The following is a 27,170-nucleotide window of genomic DNA, read 5'->3' as shown; positions in this document are numbered from 1 at the left end:
CAAGCCTGCTGCGGTGCCACCCAATGTTCAGTTACTGCCTATTACAGCTGAACGTCCACCACATTTAGTAAGACTGGGAAAATATTGCACTTGGGGAGAATGAATATAAACTTTTCCTGATGAACCAACTTGGCCTAATAATAAATATAGTCCTACAATGAACTCAGGTGTTCAAAAAAACACTTGAGTTGTCAGACTGGAGGGATTTATTTTAATCCATCTTACAGAAGGCAGCACAGAGTACAAACTCTGCCCCCCGAACCCTGTAAGTTCTGCACAGGTACATCTTCTTAACCTTAAAGGGAGGCCCCGCTCGAAATCCTCTTCAGCTCAGCAGCCCAAGTTTGCATCGGAAGTTAGTTCTGTTCTCAAAGAGCGTCTGCCCAGTAGTGTGCTGATAAATGTTTAACAATCAGCTCTCTGGAAAGCAAAAACAAAAGAAAGCCATAACTCTGATTTGTAGTGGGAGTCAATTCCAAGCCACCAGCGTGTCAGGGTGAATGAGGATTGCAGAACAAATAGAGAGCATCACACCATTCCATACTATTTCTACCATATAGATACAAAAGATATAAATAACCTCAAGAGCACACATCACAGTAAAATGCAGTAAAATACAAAGTAATATGTTTGGGTATTATCTTTCTTTTTGATGTAACTTCTTGAATTTTATTACACACTTTTATGTTAATTTTTAATAACAATCATATATAACAAAAAAAAAAAAAAGAAGCTTGCAAAACCCTGAAAATTTAACAATCGACTCTCACGAGTTAGGGCAAGGCAAGCCCCACACACCACCGCCTCCATCCCGTCTCAGCACACACACGCCACACAATTAGCTTCCTGGTTCATTAACATCGATCCAGAGTTATGCCTCATCAAATGGGAAAATATTTGTCCTGGCAATAAGCAAAATAACTTCTTGTTGATCCATGGCTCCTAATATCGTTGTGGGGTACTATCTCCACCTGTATTTGCAGCGGTGCGTTCTTTTTTTTTTTTTTTTTTCTTTCTTGCCATCACAATCCCTGGTTGAACCTTTATTTTATTCAAGTGCATGGGGGACACGGCCTGTGTCTGCATTCCTTTGTCTAAGAATAGTGATTCTGCACTCACACATAAAGAAGAGGAGAGAGAGCTACTATACAATGGTGTGGAGTGCGATGAAATTTTTACTGACACGAGTCTGGGAAGATTGCCTGATCTGTATTTGGAACAATGCTATTTTGTTTAATTTGATATATGTGTGGGCTTTTTATTCAAATAGAGTTGAACATTTTGTTCCAGTGGGGAAAAAAAGGGCTGCTTGTTACAGAAAGGTTATTTATCGTTCACTATAACACTTGGCATTCTGAAGAAAATTGTGAGGATTCTCCTTTTGGGGGCTGTATGCTGCTGTCCTAGCCTCTGTACAAAGGGATAGAGCAAAAGTGGATGGAACGATCCTCGGAGGCTCTTTGGGGCCTGTGCTTTAGACACCCTCCAATGAAGGTGCTTCTTGGCCTTTAAAAATATCCAGTGACCCATTCCATCACTCATTTTTGCTGCTTCTTGGACATTTTAACATATGAATTCCCATCGCTTCAGAAGATTCAATGCCAACATCAATTAACATCTTGGGGGAAGACTATATGGAAGAAGTGCTAAAGAAATCTTAGCTGCGCAAGCACAATTGCGCTTGGCTGTCCCAAGCAATACTCTTATTCAACATTGCTCTAAACTGTTCATTTTTACACTGTAATTGCAACTGTTTCTCTTGTTTATTTCCTTGACCTTGACACAACCACCGTCCATTTGAATCTCAATTCAACTTGAGCTCAGTTATAATCAATTTCAAGTTCAGGCTCACAGATTACCATACAGGTGACCCTCACCTTAGGAGATAAACACATCCTATGGAAGTCAGATGCTACCAACTCTTCTGAGATTACTAGATGTGGGAAAAAAAAATCCAATTAAATGGAAAGAGTGCAACAGCACGCCATTTACTTTGCTATTCATTCAGCAAAGACTCATAAACTATATACTATTCAAGGTCATTATGCTACATGCTTAAATACTAAAAAAGTCATCTCATGTACCTCCCAAATTTTTAAATAGATCCCAATGCAAATCAAAATTCTTCCTCGAGCTTCCACTGATGCTCCACGGAGCCTGGAGTGCCAACGAGCACTTATGAAATAGTTTCTTCTTGTTTACTTTATACTTCCTATCATCTTCTCACAGCTGGCCCCAGACACTCTGAAATATAAGTGCTTGTAAGCTAGAGGCTGGAAGCAACTTCATGTTTTACTGCTTGCACCACCAGGATCAGTGGCCTTCTCCTGGAGCCTTGGCCAACATTTGCTGGATTGAACTATCCTCTCTCCTTCCTCCAGGAGTTCACTGAACCTCCATCAAGGCAGATATGATATGTTCAGGTTCAACCACAACATCTGATAATAAATGATTCTTGCCAAATAGAACATTCGGACTTTAAAAACAGAGACTCACTTCATCTAGGGCCAAACATCATGAGAGTAATTCATCTGGGGGAGGAGGATAGGCATTTACATTAGACCTTGAAGGATGGCCAAAATTTAAATATGCATTGATGGTTAAAACTTAAATTACTTAGCATAATTCAGCAGAAGTACTTATTGAACGCGTTTGGGTGTTTTGTCAAACTGTAATCATAAACTCTAGGAGCTATGGAGAACAGCGCTAAACATAACCCACAGAGCTACTGTGGTATCTGTTCATTCTTTCTTCCTGGCCTGCAGACCCCAAGAGCACATAGTAAGCTGTAGCTCCTGACAGGATGGGAGCTTCGAACCAGGGTGTACAAATGAAGGGGAGAACGTACCTGAGTGTGGTGAAAAACATGAGCAAAGGGGAAAAAGGTGGGAGTGAAGTCACTTTCTAAGAAGGAGGTGCAGATTCGCTAGGCAGAAGTAGAGGGACCATTTGTCATAATAAATAATGACATGTGATTCATTGAGCAACTATTGTATGCCAGCCGTGGTGGGCAGGATTGAAAATGCCTACCTCTATCTTCAAAAACACCCATCAAGGCAGATGTTTAGGAGGAAACTGAGGATCCAATCATCATAGCACACGCCCTACATCAGGCTGGTGGCTTTGGAAGGGTCAGAGAATGGAGAATTTTAAATAGAATTATGAAGAGTTTGAATTGAATTTTATAGGAAAGAGAAAAAGGAAACAGCTTCCAAGACCGTGAAACAAGACGAAGGCTTCAATGCCTAGTGAGGAGGTCCCTAAGGTGGCCTGCGTTTGAGTGAAAGATGACTGATTCTTGATTTGGCTGCAAAATCAGAAAGGAGGAATGAATCTATGAGGAACTTGAGAGAAGGTATTAAAACTACTTGACAACAGGATTTTAGGACTAACAGAGTAACAGGCAAACACAGAAGGATAGAAAGAAAAGGTTTATCATGCCTACACCACGTGAGATGTGTTTATTCTAACTACAAAATGTAGTGGAAGTCTTGTACATTATCGATTTTAATGAATGTGACCATGGTGGAGTTAAATATCATTTCTCTTTTGACATCATTCATACTTTTGGTTGTCTGGAAACTACCCATCCTCCTAACCTACGACATGCTTCCTTTATCCCAAGAATTTATAATGAGTTGCAAGTGGGACCAATAATTATGATCTGCAAGAAGGGAAACAAACTGCATAGATTAATTTGGCTGGCAATCAGCTATGGGCTTTGAAAGCTTGTGGAGCCTTCGGGAGCTCTTTGGCCAAGAGGAAGGGCATGCGCCAGACAAATGGGACTCTGTTCCAAGTGCAGCCCACACAAGAGGTCTGAAAAGAGCAGACAAAGGAGGCTGGAGAAGAAAGTGGAGGGAACAGCAGGGAACATAGACATAGGGAAGGTCAGGGCATAAGAACCTGAGAGGAGGGGGATGTATTTGATGTCATGAAAGAGAGACTCCTGGAATACTTGGAGCAGCACAGAGGATGTGAGCTTAAAAATGCGTCAGTTCTATGCTCCGTGGGAGAATGTAGCCAAGGGAATGAATGACCAGAGTAAAATGGTGATCAGGAATCAGCACGGGACCAGGGTAGTGGTAATGGTGACAGCCAAGTCTCTTTCACACTGCAACTCTTCTATCTAAAGACCTTACAACATGTACACGCATTCTGGCCAACAGTCACCCTCACAACATCCCGAAGGCAGGAGTGAGTGAGGAATAGAAGTGCAATCACTGACCATGGTACGTGTCACCAGGAGGACGCCAGGTTCTGCTTCTGTTCCAAAGCTGTGTTCACCAAATGTGAAGGCCATTCTCACAGGAAACAAGTGGGTCCTTTAAAGTTCCAAGAAGCAACTAGGTGGTGCTAGGATCATTATTCATATCCATTGTCTTTCATCCAGGCATAAGAGTACCTGTTCTTTGTAACTTCAGTGACTATATGGAAAAGACGTACAAAACTAAGAAAAGAGGCACCAAGTAAGAGGAAGAAACTCTGAAATTATAGGGTCCGGGAATGTTATATCATCTTCATCTTGCTGACATTGAACCTAGGAGAAACATTCTTAAAATACATTTATATGGGATGCCTGGGTGGCTCAGTGGCTGAGCATCTGCCTTCGGCTCAGGTCGTGATCCTGGGATCCTGGGATCAAATCCCTCATTGAGATCCCCACAGGAAGCCTGCTTCTCCCTCTGCCTCTCTCTGTGTGTCTCTCATAAATAAATAAATAAAATATTTTTAAAAAATACATTTATGTGAAGTTAAATACATGGTAGATGCTATTGTTGGTCCCACAGAGCAAGGTCAGTGAAAGGGACTGATTAAAACGTTAACCCTTCTGATTGATTCAAAAGTTGATGACACTATGTCTACACAAATGAGTTCGAAAGCGGTTGGCCAGCCCAATCCATATATTGGAAAACAGAACCTGTTTCATAAGCGCGCAGAGGAGAGACTGGCTACCGTTTTACATGAATTATCAGCATCATTATAGGAATTAGCCCATAAACTCTTTGTGGACATACTCAGCTGAGGCCAGCAAGTTTTCCTCTTCCTCCCTCCCTCCCTCTCTCCCTTTTTTCCTTCCTTCCCTCCCTCTCTCCCTCCCTGCCTTCTTCCCTCTCTCCTTATATCTGAAATGACAAGGGAAATCATGTGCAGATTATAACAAAAATCCCTCCCCACCTTTCACAGGGGAAAGCTCTCCAGGAGCTGAGTTTCTGTAGTAACCAGAACCGGACGCACATGCCACTGTGCCACCGTCTGCCAAAGGAAGTCCCGTGTAATTGCCAGTCAGTTCCCCCACAAATAAATCTTCTAAAACAATGAGTCATGCATGTAAATATTGCCCTTGCTGAGCATATTTATTGCGTGTTGATGTTGATTGTTTAAAAAGGGGTTATGGTTCAATAAATTGAACACCTGAGCTGAGCGCTTGTAGGATGAAATTGAGAGACGGGCAGATCAATTTAGACTCACTTCTACTTTTCGATCTGTTTAATAGATTTTTAAAATGACACTTAGAGCCCCACAGAGGCAGCGGCACTTCACATCCCTTCTAGCACATCCTCCCGCAGCCACACCTCACCCTGGTCCTCCCGGGCTCGGTGCACTTGGAAAAGCTGATGATTCCAGGAGCAGAAAATTCACAGAGCATGCTCTTGGCCTCCTGCTCCCTGCTGAACCGGGCTCATTTATTCAGCTGGTATTGCGAGTTTGGGGGCATGACAGTACATCTGACCCCTTTGGGGTAAAATTTGATCTGGCATTTCATTTCAAGGGCTCAGCCACTGGTCTGTCAAATCTTCATTTTGCGGGTGCCCACTAGAACTGCTGACGCTTGCCTCTAACTCCCTCGGCTTTCATCTTTCACTGGCAATAAACATGTCACCCTGCTGAGGTGAAACACAATCTGGAATTAAATTTACTGCATATAAAATATAGTGCCCTCTTTATTGGTTCAAATACTTGTCACTCATAATTTATTTGCCAGTGTATGGCCTTCATGCCGAGAGAACACGGCTATCAACGGGGAGGGGGCTCTGGTGTTCATTCTTGCTGGGATCTCTTTTCACTTTTCATGCTTTCCCATCCCTGGTCCCCAAATCCCACTCACCCACTTGGGCTAATCTGTTTTCCATGAAGCACCTCAAATAAAACTGGAGCCCTTCATCCAAGTGTGGCAAGCAGGTCACGGGAAACACTGGCGTCGGGCTTCTTGGCTGGGTCGCTGCGTGTTTGCTAGGAGGTGGCAAGAGCGTGGCACCTGGTAATGCTCTCCAGTGAGCAAAACTGAAATACAAATGAGGGGGGGTGCCGGGGGGGGGGGGCTACTGGCGGGGGTGGATTTAGTCCTCGTCAGTTTCAATCTCCCACTTGCCATGCCTTCCCTTCTGGCACTCAACTTTTTCATGATTTATTCCAAATACTGTCGATCAGCTTTAACTAATACAGTTCTTGTATGAAGCACCTCTCTAATCTCTTCAAACACAGATGTGGAAGCACAGCTTAGAGCATGGAGGCCAACAAAAGCCCTCTGCCTGTACCAGTGATTAGCTTTGATTGACACAGAACCCTTCTGCTTTCCTAGGCATCCTCTAACACCCATAAATGATTGTTTTAAAATGAGACGCACAGGGTACGGTGGGTACCAGCTTTAGGAAATTTGCAGCGCAGCTACATTAGCAGTTAACTCATGAACCACAACACACTAGATGCTAGGTGTTGGGTCTACCCCTCTGTTGCTTCTTCTTCTTCTTCTTCTTCTTCTTCTTCTTCTTCTTCTTCTTCTTCTTTTTAAGCTCTTTTAGGTCTGTCTCTTTATGGGAAAGGTTTTAATAAATGTTAATTTCTCGTTTAGAATTGCTGAAACACACATAGACGAGGCCTATTGCATCTTCGCATCGATCTTCGTCATTATGTGGTCCCAGATGTCAAGAATTTGCAAAGAAATGTTGGGACTTAGATGTGTTTTCAAATACGAGTGCAAAATTTGAATTTAACTCTCAAATAGTATTAAATAAGGATCACCAGCTATCAGTAGATGTCAGTGATCTGACAAATCCAGGTTCCTATAAACGACACAAGTTAATTTTAAAAATTATCAGTTGTAGTAAAAGATACTATGTTTTTACTTTGTTAATTATATCATCTTGTCTCATTCTGAGTGGTGAGGGCTGGGAAACTTCTCAACTGGGACTGGTTGTTTGGGACTGTCTCTCAAGGTGACAGTGGATGATTCATTCTTTACAGTAGGAAGAACATCTTTTGCAGGTAGAAGCACTCTGACTTCTCCTGGTAATTCCCAGCGGCCTCAGGGTTTGTGTTAAATCTCCAGAGGTTGCCCCAGATCATCTCAGATCCCAAGTACTTGGCAGTAGTTTTCCAGAGTTTTAAAGATGTCATTTATGTCTTCCTACCCCCAGAAAACATAGTCACTTTATGACTAGCCATGGATGCGAAATGCCTCTCTCTGCCTGCTTTTTCTGAACAGCAGCATAAGTGAAGAGAGAAACTTAGAATAGGAATTCTTGCTCCAACCAGCTATGAAATGCCTAATTTTATTTGCATCTGCACACATATGCAGTTAGATGTTTTATTCATTACTTACACACTTACTTCCAAAAGAAACTTGTGAAAAGCAAAAGAAAAATCATACTATCTTTTAGTTTTCATTGAAAGGTTTCAAAATAGTTAAGTTTAATATTGACTTCAAAATGTTTTCCAAAACATTTTTAAAGTGAAGCTGCTTCTTCTATGAAACAGCAGAATAAATAAAAGGACCATGTTAATGTTTTAGAAAGTAACTCACCTCCTAAATATGTGGTCTTAGAATCCTAGAATCAGAGTGGAAAAATAATTCATTTCATCTATGCTTTTCATTTTAAGACTGAGGAAACTTAGACACACATTGTTTAACTGAGTTGCCCGAGATCAGCCAGTTAGTGCATGGAAGAGTAAATAATAAAATCCAATTTTTGTCTCTATTGCCCTTAAATGAGGAACTTTTAAAATCTGCAGACTTGATTATTTTGTCAAGAGATTCAATAGACATCGAGTCTATTGTGCTTGACAAGAGTGTCACTGTGGCCACATGGGCTGTTGCTCAGCCCACCGTGTGAACTTCCTTCACAGATGGGCAAAATGAGGTTCAGAAAGAGCAAAAGACCCAGAATCCACACAAAGTCCAAGTGGCAGAGCACAGTTTTGAGCTAAGTCTACAGACTCAGATTCCGGGGTTCTGTGAATGGCATAGGCTGGTGAGAAGGAATGCCACACCTATCTCAAAGAGCTAGGAATATAAAGACTAATTACACCAAGTGGGAATCTAATTTCTTTGTTCATTCTCCAGTTGTCCCACTGGTATATCAGGGCTTTGCTATAGTTCTTTGCTTTATCTTAACCATTTGCCAAGTGAGCGTCTGTACATTACCATTTGAGTATTCTAATGATTTTTGACATTGAAAGGGAAAATAAAACAGCCATTTTTCTATTACTATTTATAAAGTCTCAGTAGATAATTTAGAATGTCTGATTATAACTCATGGTGAGATGATTATGTGAAACAATAAAATAATCAGGTATCCACAGCATTTGTCACAAGGACTCTATTTTCAAATGATACTGAAAATTTTGGCTTTTATTTGGGGCTATTCTTATTATACTGTGTTTGCTTTCTTTTGCTTTTGCTTACAGTTTTACTGAAATGTAAGATCTACCACATAAGCGCCAATAACATCAAATGTGAAAATACCCATCTTTGAGATTTTTGTTATGTGATTGTATCTGAGTATATTATTCCCGGTTGGCTATAATGAGAACTATCCTATCCATATAAGCCCAAATTCTATTTGAAACATAAAATATACTATATTGTAAAATCTATTAAATGTGTTCTTTAAAAGGGCTATTATTTCTCTTACTACTGTACATGAAGTACATTTATGTCCCTTAAACTTGGAAACACTTTAGACCAGAGCAAGAAGTAGAGATTTCCAAATTATGAGGAAATGTGTCCTGGATAATGCATCTGTGTGGCTGGTATGGCCCAGGGAGGGAAAAAAGAGAGATAAAAGTAGAGGAGTGATGACTAACTCCTAGGGAATCTCAACATTTAAGGAGCAAGAGGAGAGAGAGGACAGGGTGTTGGAGATAAAACCGAAAGCATGAGTGGGAGTTAAGGAGGAGAGTGTCTTAGGGGAACAGGGGCAAATGCAGCCTTGAAGTTCAGAGGACAGGAAGTGACAGTCTTCTGATCTAATGGTATTGAAGGTCATCTTGAAAATACCAGAGTCTCTCAAACAAACTGGGAAAGTGGAATTCAGATGGCAATAGGGTTGAGAACTGAATGAAACTGAAAAAGTAGAATAAATGTAGACATTTGCTAGATAAATATTATATAATCCAGATAAATATTACATAAATAGAATACAGTGAAGTGGGACATGGGATCAAAAGTATGATCATAAGTCTTTGAAAAATGCATTTTTAGAAAAAATTTATTTGTGTAAGAAATAAAGTAATATATGCTAACCATGGGAAGTTTGGGAACTTTGAAAAAGGATGATCAATAAAATCAAAGTAATCCAAAATCCCATGACTAAGAGATTATTATGTAAAGTTTTGCTCTATTTCCCTCCAGATTTTGTTCTATATAATTATTTTTATGAAGTGGGAGTTCATTTTATGTATATAGCTCTGTATCTTTTTCCACTCACCCCAGTATTATTGTGCATGTATCAATGACTATGTTAGGATGTATGAATTTAGTGTATATTTTTAGCTTTAGGGGAAAGAAACTCATAGTGAGATTACATTGAAGGTACAAGAAAAAGAGATCAAGCACTACACTAATGTCCTGGAGGCGATGAAAGGCACAGAATCAGGTTCATAGAAGAGAGAAAGAAAGAAGAAATGCGCCAACATACATACATCTATTTGTGGAGGGCAGGAATCAGAGGCCAGGTGAGTTTGTGCCCTCTTAATGGCTGAGTGTTTAAGAATCTTGACTATGAACAAATGAACACATCTTCAGCTAGAACACAGGGCCAAGCTGAGACTGAGAACTGGGAAATTCTACTGTGAGCAATCTTCATAGTGGTGCCCTCTCCCTGCTCTTAGAAGGCCGGGCTGGAAAAAAGATGACATAGTGAAGAATTCTGCTTGACAGACAAGGGCAATGATGAGGCTGTAAAATATTAACAATTCTAAAAACAAGAATAAAAATAAATGGTCAATAAGGATTCCAGAGAAGCAGTGGAAAGAAAATGGCATGCTCAGATGCTGGGAAAATACTAGGAAGTTGCAGAAATCCTGCAGTAGTAGTGAGAGATGAGAGAATAGGGATTATGTTCAGAGTGGGATACTGGAGTTGAGCTCTTTGATAAGGAATAGAACTGAGTGGTAACAAGGGCCAGGTACAGTCAGGGGGCCACAGGGCTCGAAAAGAGAGAATATAAGCTACTGGAATGCAACATCAAAAGAGAATCCTAATGTAAACTATGGACTTTGGGTGATGATGATGTGTCAACATAAATTCATCAACTGTAACAAATGTACCACTCTGGTGGAGGATGTTGATAATGGGACAAGCTATGCATGTATGGGTAATCTTTGTTCTTTCCTTTCAATTTTGCTGAGAACCTAAAACTGCTCTGAAATAAGGTCTATTTTTTTAAAAAAAAATTGTGGGGAGGAAAATAAAATCATAGTTTCAAGGTGTCAGGAGTAACAGGCCTGAACACTGAATTTACCTATGTTGTTGGCAAGTCTTTCCATAAAGGAAGACTGTGAATAGGGTGTCTAGTGACTGGGAAGCAGTGACTAGCGGTAGTTAAATAATATTGAAAAGAAGGTGGTAGAGTGATACGGCATGAATCTCAGTGGAGAAGAAAATTTTATATAACCTGGAAGTTGCCTCAGGACCCAGATAAAAGCAGACCCAACTTCCTGCTCCCGTTGAAGCCTCTACTCATTCAAGCTCCTGGAGAGGCAGTATCCTAGATAAAAAATTTAGGTTTAATTTGAGCCAAAATAAAGCAAAGTATTTTGTAAAAAAGATAATGTTCTGAAGTAATTTGTTTTCCATGGCACAGAGACTCCAGAGGAAAAGCAATAAGAAGCAGAGAGAGAGAAGTGCCGAGAGATTGAATCAAGAGATAGAAAGCACAAAGCAGCATGGGAATGACAGTATGCAGTCACCAGAGAGGCTTACATTTTGAGTGGTGGCAAAGACAACTGGGGGTGAAACATGAAGGACTGGAATGGCCTCTAGATTCCCAGGTGTTAAATTAGGTACACAGGAACCTCCGTTTCTCACATCTAGTCCATAGTAAGTTATTAATAAACATCAAGCAAATGAGTGAATGAATGAATTAGATTAATTTTAGACTTTAAGAGTCATAATAAAGTAGCTGAGTGAAGATTATACAGCAAAGGCTGTTGGAAATGTAAAATGAGAGGTCAGAGGAGTGATATCCTTAGAGGGGAGACAAGCTTGCTCTTTTAATAAATATTTACAGTAAATAGCTGAATGGAGGATTTTGTCCTATAATTTTAATCTTTGTCACTTTGTTATGAGTTATTTTCAAACATGTCGAGCTCTCCTTCCTTAAGTTCTTCTAATATCTTCTTCTACTCAATTTCATCATCTTTCCCCCCCCCCCAATATCAAAGGACTTTTCTTTACCCCTTTCTCAGTAACTCTGTTGAAAAAAATCTGAAATTCACCAACAGGAGCAGGAATTACTTTGTGCCTAAAAGCAGCCTGAGGATATAGTTGGGATAAATCATATTTTGAGGATTCTCTCAAAAAGATCGTATCTGTTGCATTTTGTAACATCTTTGTAGCAGGTGTGCTGTCTCAGAGAGGGGTTTATTTTCTTTACATACTCTGTGCAGCAATGGAAAAATTTGCTATTTATACTACTTTTAAATTTAAAAAATCTATTCATGTATAATTAGTTATGGTCTAGTATAAAGGAGAGTTGAGAGTTGGAAAGAATACTTTTCTCAAAGCTTTTCTGTTTCATGTGAGCACCACTCCATCATAATCTTGTACTTTCCCACTGTCTCCTTCCCTTGTGTGTGTTGAAACTCTCTCTCCATCAGTATTTTTAAGGAACAATTCTCTTTCTTTCTCCCCTTTTTTTAAGCAGCGCTCTATCAGTGTGTGAAGTCCTAACTTTCAGGCTGCTTAACCCAGAGAGGGAATGTCTGATTCTAAGAGCAAGTGCCAGTCCCAGAAGGTATGTCTTTCTCAGTGGCTAGTCCTACTGTTTCAGAAAAAGATGTTGCATTAAACCAGGAATTGATATGGTGAAGATAGCAAATTTGTACCACAATTATGGACTTTCCATTGTTAAGTTTACCACCAGCCCTAGGAAGAATTGAGATGATTAATAGCATCATCATTGTATTTGCAGTCAATATACAGTAGATGGTACTGGCTAGACAGTTTATAGTTGGGGCATTTGCATTTTCATCTATAATGAAGAAAACTAAATGTGTAGTCCATGTGTAGACTCTTCAAATGACAGACCATAATCATCCTTTTGCAGCCTTTATAATATCTGTTGTCAGGCTCTTCTGAGAGACTTCTAATAGGGTCTTGGCAAGATGCCACAGGCAAGCACTTCCACTGCAGCTGATTCACAAATGCCTTTGGGGTTGCATTACAAATCCAGTAACCCCTGAGGTTTGGTGGGAAGGTCTGCCAAGGTTCAGCTGGGATTGCCTATTAGCCCATTCAACTCCCCTGAGCCCTAGAAACTCAAGAGTGGGTTTCATCCAAGCAACATGGGGAGGAGAGATGTGATATTGTCTCGGCTGGGCAGGTAGGTTATACACATTCTATCCCAGGAAGGATGATTTGAGGAGAGAACCATCACAACCACTTCTTTCTTCTTATTGCCATAGTGTAGAAATTTGTAATTTAAGTGATAAACACAATGACTAAAAGAAGATTGTCTTTGTGATGTGATCTTTTTTCCTCCTCTCTGTATAATACAGCAATGATATACATGATCTACATAGAATGAGTACTTGGTTTCCCTTTTCCCATTGTTCTCCTACTTGTATATGTGTGTATGATTCATATGTGAATGAGGCAATGCCTGTGTTGTTCACTATTGTGTCCCTAGAGACTGGAATTGGGACAGCTACGTAAATAATAATTGTGAAATGAATGTATTAGTGACTCTCCAAAAGCAGAAATAGATTTAAGTGGTGGGCCTATGGGAAGGTACTCAGGTTGCCAATCTATGGGGGTGCTAAAACATCACTGAGATGAGATGAATCAAATTCAATGATCCAAAGTCTTCTTGGGGACAGGAGTCAATGTGGTGAAGGCAGCCTCAAAGGATAGCAGAAGGCCATCAGTGATGTGGGTTAGGTTACCCACAGTGCAACTTTGTGGGGGTGGAGAATGAAATATGGGATAAAAACAGACTTACTCTGGGCAATGGTGGAGTAGTGGAACCCTTCCGCCAGTAGTCCTGCTTCATCACTCCCCGTGTGTAGAGCTCACTCCATAAGTGGAATTCATGTCCAGCGGTAAGAACTTCCGCCCTTTTGTGCTGAGGGTAAAAAAGAGGAGGAGAAACTCTTAACTCTAGTTTCCTCATGTAGCATTGTGCTCTACCCTGACAATTCTGTTTTTCAAACATGGTCAGTCATATTTCTACCTTCCTTTCTCCTTGTAACATTTTTTATTCAGAGAAATTGTATTTGGCCCAGCTTCACAGAACACTTTTAGATTCTCAGTCTTCTTCCCACCTACTACCTTCCTGATTTGTGATTGCCTTTGTGTACTTCGTCTTAACTCTTCTCTGTTTTCACCATCGCTTTCTAAATACCTAGGAAAAATTACTTACCTCCATCTGGCCTCAGTTTCCTCAAGTGTAACATTAGATTAATAATAGCTACTTTATGAGGTTGTATCAATAACTGAAGGATGTAGCAAAATAGCATAGTGCCTGGCTTCTATTAAGTTCTCAGTAAATGGTGGTTGGGGACAATGAGGAGGAAAAAGAGGAGTAGGATAAAGAAGATGATATGTAAATATAATGTAATGAGTTGGCATTGGCAAGATTCACAAGTGACAGAGGCAACACAACGGTCTAGACACTTTGAGACCAGGTTGGGTATTTTCTTGGTGTCATGAGCATGTCACATCTTGTTGGTTTTTGGCAAAGCTATGCAAGGAGAAGCCGTCCTTTAGAGAGGAAGCCATAGAACTCATCTGGGAGCCCCACTACGTCACCATCACTGAGCCCTCTAGAAAGCCAGGGCCTCTAAGGAAAAGGTTTTTAAAACATTACTAATTTTTATTGTCTTAAAATCTTTTTTATTTTATTTTTAAAAATTTTTGCTGTTGGGGAGAAATGGATGTATAAAAAATAAAACAGATTGATTCAAAAAATCATTGCTCTGCACACAATGTTGTGCTCCTTTATTTGTGTGGGATTGGAGGACATTGATCAGATTTTACAATTTCATTAAAAACATGCCATCAGTTTTTACAAAAAAAGAAATAAATCTTTAAAAGAGATGATTGCTTAATTAATCATAGGATAAAGAGAGATTGATGCTAAGAGCTGTTTTACAGATTAAGAAAAGTAGAGCAGGGACTGACTGGCTCCAAGAACTAGAGTTATTTACTTTCAAATGAAGCATTTACTGACATAAGCTAATTCTTTTTTTTTTTTTTTTTTTTTTTTGGTTATATTCTGTTGCATCTAGGTGAATTGGGTTCAATTAACCATAACTATTTAGTAAGGTGAGTTACTATTATGTAAAGCTCCACACTTCTCATTATTGACTCAACTCTCCTAGATGAAATTATACTTTCAATCTGCATAATGCCCAAGGGATTTAGTCAGCCCACCTTCTGTGAGCTAGACTGACTAAACTTCTTTTTGTAAATGACAAAAATTGAGGCACAAATATGGTATGTGAATTACCTAAAATCATGTAACCATTTAAGGTAGTAAGAAAAAAATATATAATTCCGGTCCAGGAGCTCTGTGATCCTTGACCTGGGATCTATAGAATCCTAGAAAATCCATGGGTGGACTTTCAATAACCTGAGCCCCTGAATTATAGAAATATTAAGTGACTGTGTGTATGGGCATTTGGGGAGGAGAAGGGTCACAGCTTTCATCAAAACCTCCAACAGTCTATTATACCCAAAAGGTTAAGAACCAAAGTAAACTCTCCAAGGGCTAGTCTAATTCTGAGTAGGGTATCCATCTAATCTCAAGGAGATATGTAATTTAGATGGCTACAAATCAGAAATATTTTCAAGGGCTCTGACACCAATATTGACAGAGAGACGGATTTAATACTTGGTTCCTTGGGGTCAGCTTTGTGGCTATTGTTAATAAGATGTACATCAAGCTATTTCTCCTTCATAGATTAACAAGATCTAGGACTCCTGGACCACAAAATTAATGCTATATATATATTATATATATATATATATATGTTATATATAAAATATATAATTTATAATTATTATATATAATTTATATTATATAGTAATATACATATATATAGTAACATATATATAGTCCTGTGGTTTAGCACCACTTATTTTTTAATATTAACATAATCAATAATGTGAACAAATACTTCTGGATCTTATTCTATGGACCAATCTGTGTAGGATAACAAGATATGCAAGATACACTTTTTTACTCTCACTGTTGTACAGTTTGGCTGCTGACAAGACCATTAAAGGTTAAATAACAATATCCCCTCTGTGTAACAGTGTGCAAAGAAAAATATTACACAGTTAATTGATAAATGAGTTGGGTCCTGCAAAATTTTGGATGCAGAAAGTAGCAGAGGATTCTAATTAATGCAGGGACCAATGTATATAAATCTTTCAGTGGGAATTAGGAAATGAAAATCCATGGAAACAGAAAAAGCTATTGAAGATAGCCCTGGCTTCCACAGAGTGAGATGGGAAGCCATTGGAGGGTTCTGAGCAGAAGAGGGCAATGATCTGACACACAATGACTGCTTTGTTGAGAATAGGCTGAAAGTAGACTAAAGAAATGTCAGGAAGACCAGTTAGGGAGTAACAGCAAACCAGAAAGAGATGACGGTGACTGTGACCAAGTTTGTAACTCAGATTTTAGATACATTTTGAAGGTAAGGTTGACGGAACAGCTTATCACTTTGATACAAAGTTTGAGAGAATGAGAGGCATCAAGGATGACTGCAGTTTTCGGCTTGACCAACCAGAAACAAAAAATTATCGTATCCTGATATGAAGAAGACCATGGAAAGAATGGAGTTTGGTTTAGAATACATTAAGTTTGAGATGTGTCTTAGACATCCAACAGATGAACATATGAATCTAGAAGTCAGAAACAAGGTTTAGATCAGAGATAGAATTTTGAGAACTACTGATGTGGAGATAAGGCTGGATGAAATAACCTAGGCAGAGAAAAGGAAAGAATTGAAGAGAATCAACTGCAAACATTTCCCCATGATTAGAGCCTGAAATGTATACGAAAACATGTTAGAAGGTAAGACCAAGGAGCTAAATAGTGGCTAGATCATGGAGGATCTCATATGCCATATAACCATCAGAAGGATTTATCATATTGGCAGTGGGAAACCATTGCAAAATTCTAAAGGGAAAAGTAACATGAGCAGGTTTGCATTTTGGAAATTGACAACCAGGCAGAGATTTATTAGGGAGGAGGCAGTCCTGACCAAAGGGATACCAGAGGAGAAACCACCACAGTAGTCTACAGAGAGATGAGGATATGGAATGTCTCACCAGCAAGACGGAGTGTGTCATCAGACAGATTTGAGCAGAGTTTGTAAGGTGTGTTGACAGAACTTATCCATTTGGATAAGAAGAATGAGGGAAAGAGGAAGAGCAAGAGAATTCACACATTTTTTCCTTGGGATAGCCAACAGGCTGGCAAAATCATGAGCTGGAGTGGAAATAAGAGGGAAGGTGAAGACAGGGGCTATGGGAGTGAGTGAGGTGTGGACACACTGAGTTGGACATCTCATGGTGATGCCCAGTACCCTGTTAAACATATGGATCAGGAATTCCTAACAAATGTGTCAAGTAATGATAAAGGTTGGTCATCAGCAAATAGGTAGTAATGAGAAGGAAAAGAGCTGAAATGGAAACACCAACCTTGGGGTTTTTTAAAAGGAGCAGAAGCCAGCAAAGGGACATGAAGGACAATTAGATGGGGTTTGGCCTGATGGGATTTAAAGGAGCACATGTGGGCTCAGGCCTCAGCTATATGCGGGAGCTTGGTGGAAGTGAAAGCAAAATTGTAAGATTTTGAAAAAATAAATACAAAGGTAAGTGTAGGTAGAAAGTGTATGTAGCTATTTTGAGATTTTAAAATCTGAAAGAAAAGGAAGATACAGTGACGTAAGGGGGTCAAAAGAGAAGGAAGAGTATCTTCTGCTACATTTATACAATATCGCCTTTGTCTAAACATAGACATGTTGTTTGAATTAACATAAGGCTTAACTCCCACATAGGCCAGTCAGTGAAGATCTATTCCAGTGCCTGCCAAGTTCACCCTCCCAATCCTGATAGTCAAATGACTCCCAATTATGCTATAGACAGTGCCGCCACATACAATCAGGAGAGAAAAAAAAAGAAAGAAATATCTTCCAAATATATATGGGAACACCCTTCAATTTATCCAAAACTCTACCCATCAGCAAATTTTTACCAGGCACCTCTTTTTTGACACTATTTTTCAACATTAGTACAGGATGTTTTTGCTAAAGAACTGAATCCCACATGTACATGATGGCATTTCTATTTCCTACACCCATTGCTGTATTCTCTTTTGTAACTTCAGTAGGTACCCGAGAGTGTAAAAATGTACTAGAGAAAATAGTGTTGTATGTATCTGCATGTGTGCACATGCCTCGTGGCCTCAACCCAGCTCTGGCCCCTGGGGTCTGTGTCAAGACCACGTAATGAATCAGGCTATGGTGTTTCTGGTTGTTCAATAACTATAAGAACCAAAATAAATCGGATTGTGACCCTTCCTATACCCATTTCCCAATGCAGGGTTACGGTCCCACGTTGTGAAAGTGCTAGGATCCTCATTTCCGTGTAGACAAGAAGGTAGAAGTAAAGAGCTGCTGTCCCTACCAGGTTTTATCACGTGCAAACATGTCAAGGGAGCTTGAAGGAAATCATTCAACTTTTTGAGACTTTGCTTTCTTTGTATGATAATCACACTTGTCCCAACAGTTGCCTTCCATTTGGCTGTATTTACAGATTCCTCAGCATCAGTGACTTCAAAATTATAAGTTAGCACGTATGCACTCTCATCAGTCTGTGAACCCTTCCTGAAGAGCTTTTACTCAGGGCAAATCTTTCCTTCTAGGAATTATATTACAGCAGCAGTTCTTTAAGAGACATAAAAAATCCAGTATCAAAATGGAATACTTAGAGACAACTCTAATAGTGTTGTAACCTCAGAACTTTTCAAAAATTTATAAGATGCTTTATAGCGAAAATAATAAAAGCATTGATGCATTGATTCTGTAAATTAGACCAAGTGCGGGTGGCATTGTTTTGGCACAGAAAGCTGCGCAGCTTCCTCTCACCACTAGCATGAAAAAGGAAGAAAAGGTGCACAAAAGGAAGCAGAGTTGCTCGGGGCCATGCTGATGGTTTAGTATTGCTATTCCTTGGAACCTTCCAGTCGTTTTCATAACAGATAGTTTTGAACTCTTATTTTTAGCAATGGCTGCCAAATTTTGCAAGTCCTATAACGTCTGCTCCCTAATTAGTTTGGAAGCCTGTAATTGTGTAAGTTTAAACCAGCCTAGAAAGGCTGCCAACTCATTTGAGCAGGATTGAGCAGGAAAGTTGAAGAAATGGCTACATATTATTACTTGCTCACTTATTTAATTTAGTCTTTTGATTAAATCATGAATCTAATACCCCCCCCCAAAAAAAAAAATTCACAACATAGAAGGGCTTCTTTTTAAAACGCTAGAAGCTGGCTTCACTTCTTCAGACACAGCGATTTCATGTCTGAGCGGTCCTGTTGATGTTTAGAAATTGAGCACAGGCTCCCTGGAATGACCCTGGGAGGTCAGGCATACTTTGGATAAAATCTGCAAGGTCAGTAATGGAAAACTGCATCATAAGAGAACCATTATAATAGGTTATTAATGGGATTTGGCATGTGAGTAGCTCTACTTATTGTTCAGGGGCATTTTTGTATGTGTTTAACAAAAATCTGGAAAAGAAAGAAATGTGTGTGCACCAGAACAGTTAGCACTGTGTTCAGAATTTGTCAGTGTGCTCAAGAGTTTATTAGGTAATAAGATACTATGCACGTTTCCACTTGCAATATGAAAAATGTCGAGACTGATCACGTTTCATTAATTGTCTCTGTGCATTCTCTGCATAATGTGGCTGTTTGACTGTTGTTTCCCCTTACCCTAGTCAGTTGTTTTTACTATGATGCAAAGAAGGAGGATGTATTCGAGATCTCAGCAGAATCATATAGGAAGTGGCTTATATTGGCTACAGCTACCACGTCCTGAAGGAATCATGGTGTTTATTTCTGAGGGTTTTTTTCAGCCAACTCCGCCTGAATGAATGTATCAAGAAACTTTACATGATTTTAGAGCACAACTGCTCAACTTCTAGCATCATCCCTGTTTCTACTTTCTCTGTAGCAGTTATCCTTCATCTGAGGGCCTCTGGGAAAATACAAAATCAGGTTGCTAAGGTTTGACTCTATGCTGGACAGGGAATGGTTATGGCCTTTTGTGAAGCTGTGCTCATCCTTTCAACGAAAAGCTTCAGCTATAAATCTTGGAACTGTATCTCCCTGCAAGGATCATGCAGAGTTTAATCTGTTCTAGTTATTGTTGGATGCTGTACAGTAAGTGTCAAACAAAAACCTTTGCATGGTGTTTGTTGATTGTATCATGGTCATAGATGATAAGGTGTGTTTACCAGTCAAAAAGCAAAGATAGAACTTATTATAGGTGTTATTTTCAGTATTTTAGTATGACTGGACCTAGAGCTGTCCCACCATCCAAAGGATGTCTTTTGTTGGAAAAGGTTCTTCATTCTATCCCATTAGTCCCAGATTTCCTCATGCATGGCTCCCAATGATTCCTCCTCTGCCCGGAGACTTAGTGTGTCCCGGCCACCACCAGCTCGCTCAGCCACAAGTCAATCCCTGCAGCCCTGCTCCGACTCCGACTTGTCTCCAGCCTCCTGGTAATGAGGAACTCCTATTATATCGCCACTTTCCAAGGTGGTCTGCCTGAGTTGTGTGGCTATGTTGCCTCTTCTATGCCATCGCCTGCATTCCATGACCCTTTTTGATCTCCATCTCTGTGTTCAAGGGCATCATTATGTGGACACCCAATCACAAAGCCCAGAATTGACCTATGAGGGAGACTAAGTCCCCTTTACCAATAGACAGTCTATTCCATCTCCCTGCACCTCAGTTTCCTCCTAGGCTTCTCAGCAATCCTCACCTTTTCACCATCCTACAAAACCACGAGCAAAGAACTAAGCTGAGAATCATCCCAGTCCTGTTCTTGAAATCTCAGAGTGTGAAATTGCTGGGCCTCTCAGCTCTCTGAAGTGCCCTATGCCCCAGACACTTTGCCTCAGTGTCATTAAACACACGGTAAAGTCTCCAGCCGGCATGCTGGCCACCTCCCCCCCATGGCCACTCTTTTTAGCCACTCCAGACAAAAGGGGGCAGTGCTGAATGAGATAATATACATCCAAAGCGCTTTGAAATCCCCAAAGACAGATGCTTTATGAATACCAGACATTATTATTATCTACTCTACCCCCCTGTCACGACAAAGCCCTTACCCTCCCAAATATATTTTTACTTTTTTGAGCCCATTAACGTCTTGTTAATATTTCTGAGTATTCTGGGCCTCTTTATTTAAACACTTGGTTAGTATTGGCACTTGTCACCCTTCTGTCTTTGCAGATGTCACTTTACACTCTTTACAAATTAGCAACACAATTAAGCAACACTGAAGACCCATTTTGCCTGTGTACCACCTCACTTTTGGATGCGTTAGAATTTACTCCCAACCAATTTCAAAATCAACTCAGTAAAAGCATGATGCCACTTTTAAGCCTAAGACAATTTGGGTTAGACCAAAGGATAAATTTTAAGAATTTTCCAATGTTTTGCTAAAATCAATCTATAGTATATCCACTGGGCTCGTCATCAGCCATTCCTACATTCTGCCCTTCAAAAACAAACTTTATACAATGCTTTATTCTGAGCATGGAAATGAGCAACCTATGCTATTTTTCTCTCAGACTACTTTTAGAGTTGAATTTTGCATTCATTTTGTCCCATTTGTTACTAAGGGTTGAAGAACCCGACCTCAAAAGCAAGGGGAAAAAAAACAGCTTTTAAAAAATAAAAATCCTTGAATGATTGTCAAATGATTTCATACTTTTTTTTTTTTTAAACTAATTGCCTACATAGCAGCAGGCCTTTCAAGGGCTCTTGTTTGGTTACTGTGTTTAATCTTTGCTTCACAATGAGTCAAAGACATACCATAAAAATAGGAACAGGAGGCAGCACGATAGTCCCACTGTCACTTCTGATCCATTTTGCTCAAGAATAGCAGTCTCCTGACTTCTCAGCTAATCTGTGCTCATGCTCCCCTCCACTGGAACAATTCTCCCTCCCTCCTAGCGACACTCTAAGGATCAGTGAGTTAATATTTCTAAACAATCGGGAGCCCTGTGATGAGATGCACTGTACCAAAATCAATAATCACTTTGTTTGCAACATCTAAACCTTTTCTTCTATCACTCCCCTCATCAGATTGACCATTCTAAGAGCTCTTTATTTCATTATTCAAATTCTTCCTGATAGTCAAATGCCTTAAGATTCAATAGACTAATATTTTGGTCATCTACAATGGAAATCTGTGTTTCCCATATGTTACACAACCAGATGGTTCAGGTTGGTCTTTTATTTGTCAGGCTCAATATAAAACACTGCTCTCGCTCTCTCTCAGGGTTTTAACAAAGGCCATCCAACCTCTCCCACCCCCAGGCCCCCACTCCAGGGTTTGACAACAGGCTGAACCAGGAGATGAGCAACTTCTCAGCTGCTGGCCTCCGAAGGCACTCCCAGCATGGCCAGCCCCCACTTCTGTTCCTGCTGGCTTTTTATGCAGGCCCTTGATTGAGAATGGTCCAGCTGGGCAGCCAGTTAACTCCTTTAACCCATTCCTATCCAGCCTACTAACTCTAGTAGGCCTGGCCTTTTTGATCAGTTACCAGTTTAGTGAGCCTACCCTGAGCACTTACCACTGCCTCCCTCTTTTGTACCTTGAGTGTCCAAACCTGATACACACAGGACTGAAAGGAGCTAGCAATTGCTGTGCTTCTGTTATGTGGCAAATGCTGAGCTAAATCTTTTTGATTGTCATGATATCATTTAAGACACAGAAAACCCAAGAGGAAGTGTGATCATACCCATTACCTAGAAAAGGAAACTGAGGCTCAGAAACATGGGATAACTGGTCACCTATGTAGTAAATAGTGAAACAACGTTGCCACTCATTTGTCCGACTCCAATGCCATGAACACAGCTCCCATTAGAAAATCAGAAGAAGAAACATACTCAGACACACACACCCCAAATTTCAAGCATGCTTGAATTTTGGGTTATCTATCGTGTCCCAAATTGCTAATTTTTCCAGAGAAGTTGTACATTGCCAAGTGAGACTCCTGGCTCTAAATAGTGAGGGGGGAAGAATAATAGCTAAGGGGGTCTGAGAAGTAGGCCTTTAGAAGTCACTGCAAGGGCACTGCAGAGATGTTCTTAAAGATTGGGGAGGCTTTGGTGGATTTGAATAGAGCAGTGGCCTGATCTAACATAGGCTTTAACCACTCTGCCATAAAGTTAAGAACAGACCAAAATGAGGCAAGAGCGGTTGCAGGCAGGCCTGTGAGGATGCTAGTGCCGTGCAGTCTAGGTGAGAAGGTCCAAGAGATGATGGTGACTTAAACTATACTGTGGTGGTAGTGTTTGGTAGTTAGATCCCAAACACATTTTGAGGACAGACAAAACATTATTTTCTGGCATATTCTCTTAGATTCAGCCTTGTACTGTTCCTGGTAACCTCCCAGCTAGACTGTAAGTCTCTTAAGCAGGAGCATCATGTCTTATAGTTTCTGTTGGCTAGTTTGTAAATTCTGTGTTGGATATGGTCTGAGGTCTAAAGAACCTTTAATGGGCGGATGGAGTATTTCGTTCATGACTTTTTCCTCCCATATTCTCTCTTCTTCAATCTACATGATGTTCCTTGACTTCTAAGAAGACACTATTCATGCGTCAGGTTTTTTTTTTTTTTTTTTTTTTTTTTCGTGCTTCAGTTTAAAGGTTGAAACTATTCTGATTGCCAGGAATAATCAGGTCCATTGAGCAGCCTGAAAATTGGCTTACTCCTAAACAGAATTTCCACCCTCCCTAATGCTCTTCACTAAATTCTATTCCATTGAGCCCCTCTCATGTACCAGATGCTGCCAGATGTTAGGAATTTAAAGATGCCAGTACCAGGATCTCAGACTTCAATGACTAACAAGGAAGCCAAAAGGCAATTCTGCAGACCTCACAAATACAAAGTGATAAGTTATATAATAATACGGTAATATATAACTTGTGTCGGTGAATGCAGAAGAGGATTCAGCCACACTTTTCCTAGAGTAAGAATAAAGTGATGTCCTTCAAGTTTGTATTACTCTCATCCACCTTTCCTAATAACACACCTCTCCCTCTGCTTTGTTGCAGATTCTTGCTACAGCTCAGCATATCACTGCAGAGTATGTGAGAAACCCAAGAGTCCACAGAGAGTATAGAGAATCAACTAAAAGAGACTGCACTGTCAAAGCTATAAAAGACAATGAAGAATATCTTGTTCAACACCACAATGCATAGAAAAGAAATATCTAGACACAGAGATGTGAAGTGACTTCCCCAAGGACACACAGCTTTTGGATATGGCCCTAGAGTTAGAACTCAGATTTCAGACACCTACTCTAAAATTCTTATGTCACTGCATCAGATTCATTGAGCACATTCCACTTTTGTTCATTATCTTCTTCCTTTGAGTTTATTCTTTAATTTGCTTTATCCTGACTCATTCATTCATTTATTCTATAAACATATAGTCTATAACTCCCATGTATTAGGAACATTTCTAGATGTGTTAGTTATTAAGCTATTGACTCTCAGCTCCAAATTCACCATTCTACATATTATTATGTGCCATGATGGCCTTCCATGTTGAATTACCTGTTAAAAAAAAAAAAAACACACAGAAACTGATACAGTTTCTATTTTCTTGACTATCAGACCCTAGTGCATCTATTTTATACCCAGTGCTTCTCTGGGTGCTAAAACTATGAAGCGAGCAGAGCAGAACATTTCCTACCATCACAGAGCTTATGTCTAGTCTGAGAAGTAGACACAAATTAATTGATTACAAATGGCAGGGGAATTACAGGCAGTGATAGTGACATAAGGAAAGATACACGTGGTAATGAATACTGAGACCAAGGGTTGTATGGTCTGAGAGGACTTCCTGGGAGAGGTGGCAACCCAGAAGACATTTGTCCTTGGCCCTGCTCAGGATAATATTCTGGAAAAAAGAAGGGAGGGGCCATAACACACTGGAGAAGCTGAAATGTATCTGGTAGGGCTAGAATCGGAGAGTATTTTGATTTCCTTTTACTTATTTTAAGACAAAGACATTTGCACTTAGACTTCACAAGCCCAAGCTGTAGTAAACTTTTTAATTTGGTAAGATAATCTTTTATCTCTGGGCTGCCTGAGCCTGGTGTGTAGAAGCTACATAGCAGAAATACACATTTTCATTTATTTTTTCTTTCAGGATCTTATCCTGATATGAAGTCCCTTCAGGGATCTTTAATTATGCAGGTATAGATTCTGTAATCTATTCCAAAAGGAGCTTTGATATAAGAATATATGTGTTGATTTCATTAAGATTTAGATATGTTAGCATATATTTTGAAAAATTTCAACTATTCATTAGAACATGTGCAAAATTTATTCTCTTAGAGATTATTTTGGGAGAAGAAATAGTCGCTTTATATGAATAATTAAAGTATCTCTTTTGCATTGAATATATATATTGCTACATATATTGAATTATATATATACACATATATATGCATATATATATACTTGAAAGATAATATTTAATTGAGTTTAGAGGGAGACTGCTAATTTGGAGGAGGATCAAAAAGGGACATGCTCCTTTCTGTTTGCTTCCCATGCCCATCAGAAAGGAAACCTTTCTTTTCTGTTGAATTTATTTCCTTATTTTAATCTTATTTCACACCTTATCACCACCCAGTTGCCCTATTGTGTCAGTCTGATAACTGGCTTTCTGCCTCTAGTCTATACCTACACAACATGCCCACAAACACACCCCTTCCGCTCTGCCCAGTCATCAGCTTAATCTTAATTAAACCCTAATTTTATATTGTCCCTTGGCTACAAAGTCAAAGCTTTCTTCCATAGTATAAAAGGTTTTTTCTTTCTAAACTGCCTTCTAATGGTATCTCCAACCTATGCTTCCTGATATACTAGACATTAGACTTACCTTAAAAAAAATTATGATGTCCAAACCTCACTCTAAACCAATTACATCAAAATCTCTGGGGATGTAACCCTAGCATCTGTATTTTTAAAAGCTCCCAGATGGTTCTTATGTGCAGCTAGAGTTGGGAACAACCAAATGCAGGTCCGATGTGACAGTTAAATGAAACGATTCACCATTTCTATTTCCCACATTCCATAGGCACTGTTCTTATTTTAATATTCCAACTCACAGATATTGGCATAGGTTTTGGTGGAGGTTATACCTGAAGAAATTTGCTCTCTAAATATTATTTCAGCTATAGTTAAGTTTCTTTATAATCTTAAAAAGCTAAAGAGTAGTTTTCTCTTAATGAAAGTAGCATTGATACTTCTCTATATTTTCAGTATATCTTTCTATCTTGTCTACAATTCCAAGTTGGTCTTGCATCTAGAATAGTATTAAACACTCACGTTGTACTTACTGTGACAACATACCTGTTGGATGGTCTCAGAGCACAGGAATAGAAGTTGATATGAATCCCTGGGCATTATGCTTAGATGCCTGGTTTGTCTCACAGCTATACCTGAAGCAGCAATAGAGCAAACCAATATTAATGAGGATGCAAAAATGCATTCAGTATCAGAAATGTTAAAGTACAGCAATGAGCACAGCGTCTGGCATAAAATTGTGATCAACCCATGTTTGCAGGGAGTATGAATAAATGGACAAATAAAGAACCCACATTGCCTGTATGTCATGTCCATATAGACTCATGATTCTTATAAAATAAATTAGCTGTATGACTTTGAGCAAGGCCTTTAACCTTCCAGCTTTCAATTTGCTCATCCATAAAATTGGCAGTGGTATGAGGAGGGAGGATGAGTTTAAAAAAATCCCTTCCAGCTCTAAGAATTTTTTAGTTTAGAAAGATTCTTGCTTAAATCCTTCTGTTCATACTGACAAACATTTCATGGGAAAGAAATACACATACATTGCCTGACAAATTTGAGAATAACATGCACCTTCTAAATTTAGTTAGTTTACAATCTTTCATATCACTGGTCTTCCTTCATCTCTGTGTCAGTTCCCCAATGGGATTGTGCTCCATAATGAAATAGTACCACAAAAGCCAGCTGCCTTAAGATCTGGTCTCAGGACAACCCAAGCTAAGGCAGAGAACCACCGCATACTTCACATATCTGCATATTTAGCAACAACACAGAACCATTCTTTGTCAGTCTTGTCTGTTATATTCATTACAGCAGGAGATTCTTTTTTTAATTAAACATAATTATCAGCACTACTCAAAAGTCTCATTCAGTTCTACAAAGATGTATTAATTGTGTACTATATCCAAAGACTTTTTATTAAGAGCTGAGGATACAAAAAAAAAAAATGACACATTTGAAAAACTACTATGCAGTATTAAGAATCATGTTGTAGAGAAATATTTATTGACATGAAAAAAATATTCATGACATACTGCTAAGTGAACAACACATCCCACAAAAGGGACTGAACTGGAGTTTTGCTTCTGC

General features: G+C 39.5%; 1 long non-coding RNA gene across 1 annotated transcript; it reads right to left on the bottom strand.

The window, feature by feature from the left end:
* Positions 1–25,813, bottom strand: LOC144316771 (uncharacterized). Its single transcript, XR_013382622.1, has 3 exons — positions 25,654–25,813; positions 13,446–13,568; positions 1–420 (listed from the first exon to the last, which is right to left on the bottom strand). It is a non-coding gene; the product is annotated as an uncharacterized LOC144316771 (long non-coding RNA).
* Between the last annotated feature and the right edge of the window lie 1,357 nt (positions 25,814–27,170).

Source organism: Canis aureus, chromosome 7 (assembly GCF_053574225.1).
Source record: "Canis aureus isolate CA01 chromosome 7, VMU_Caureus_v.1.0, whole genome shotgun sequence".
NCBI classification, from domain to species: domain Eukaryota; kingdom Metazoa; phylum Chordata; class Mammalia; order Carnivora; family Canidae; genus Canis; species Canis aureus.
The sequence above is the reverse complement of the archived record's forward strand: the minus strand, read 5'-3'. Positions and strand labels throughout refer to the sequence as shown.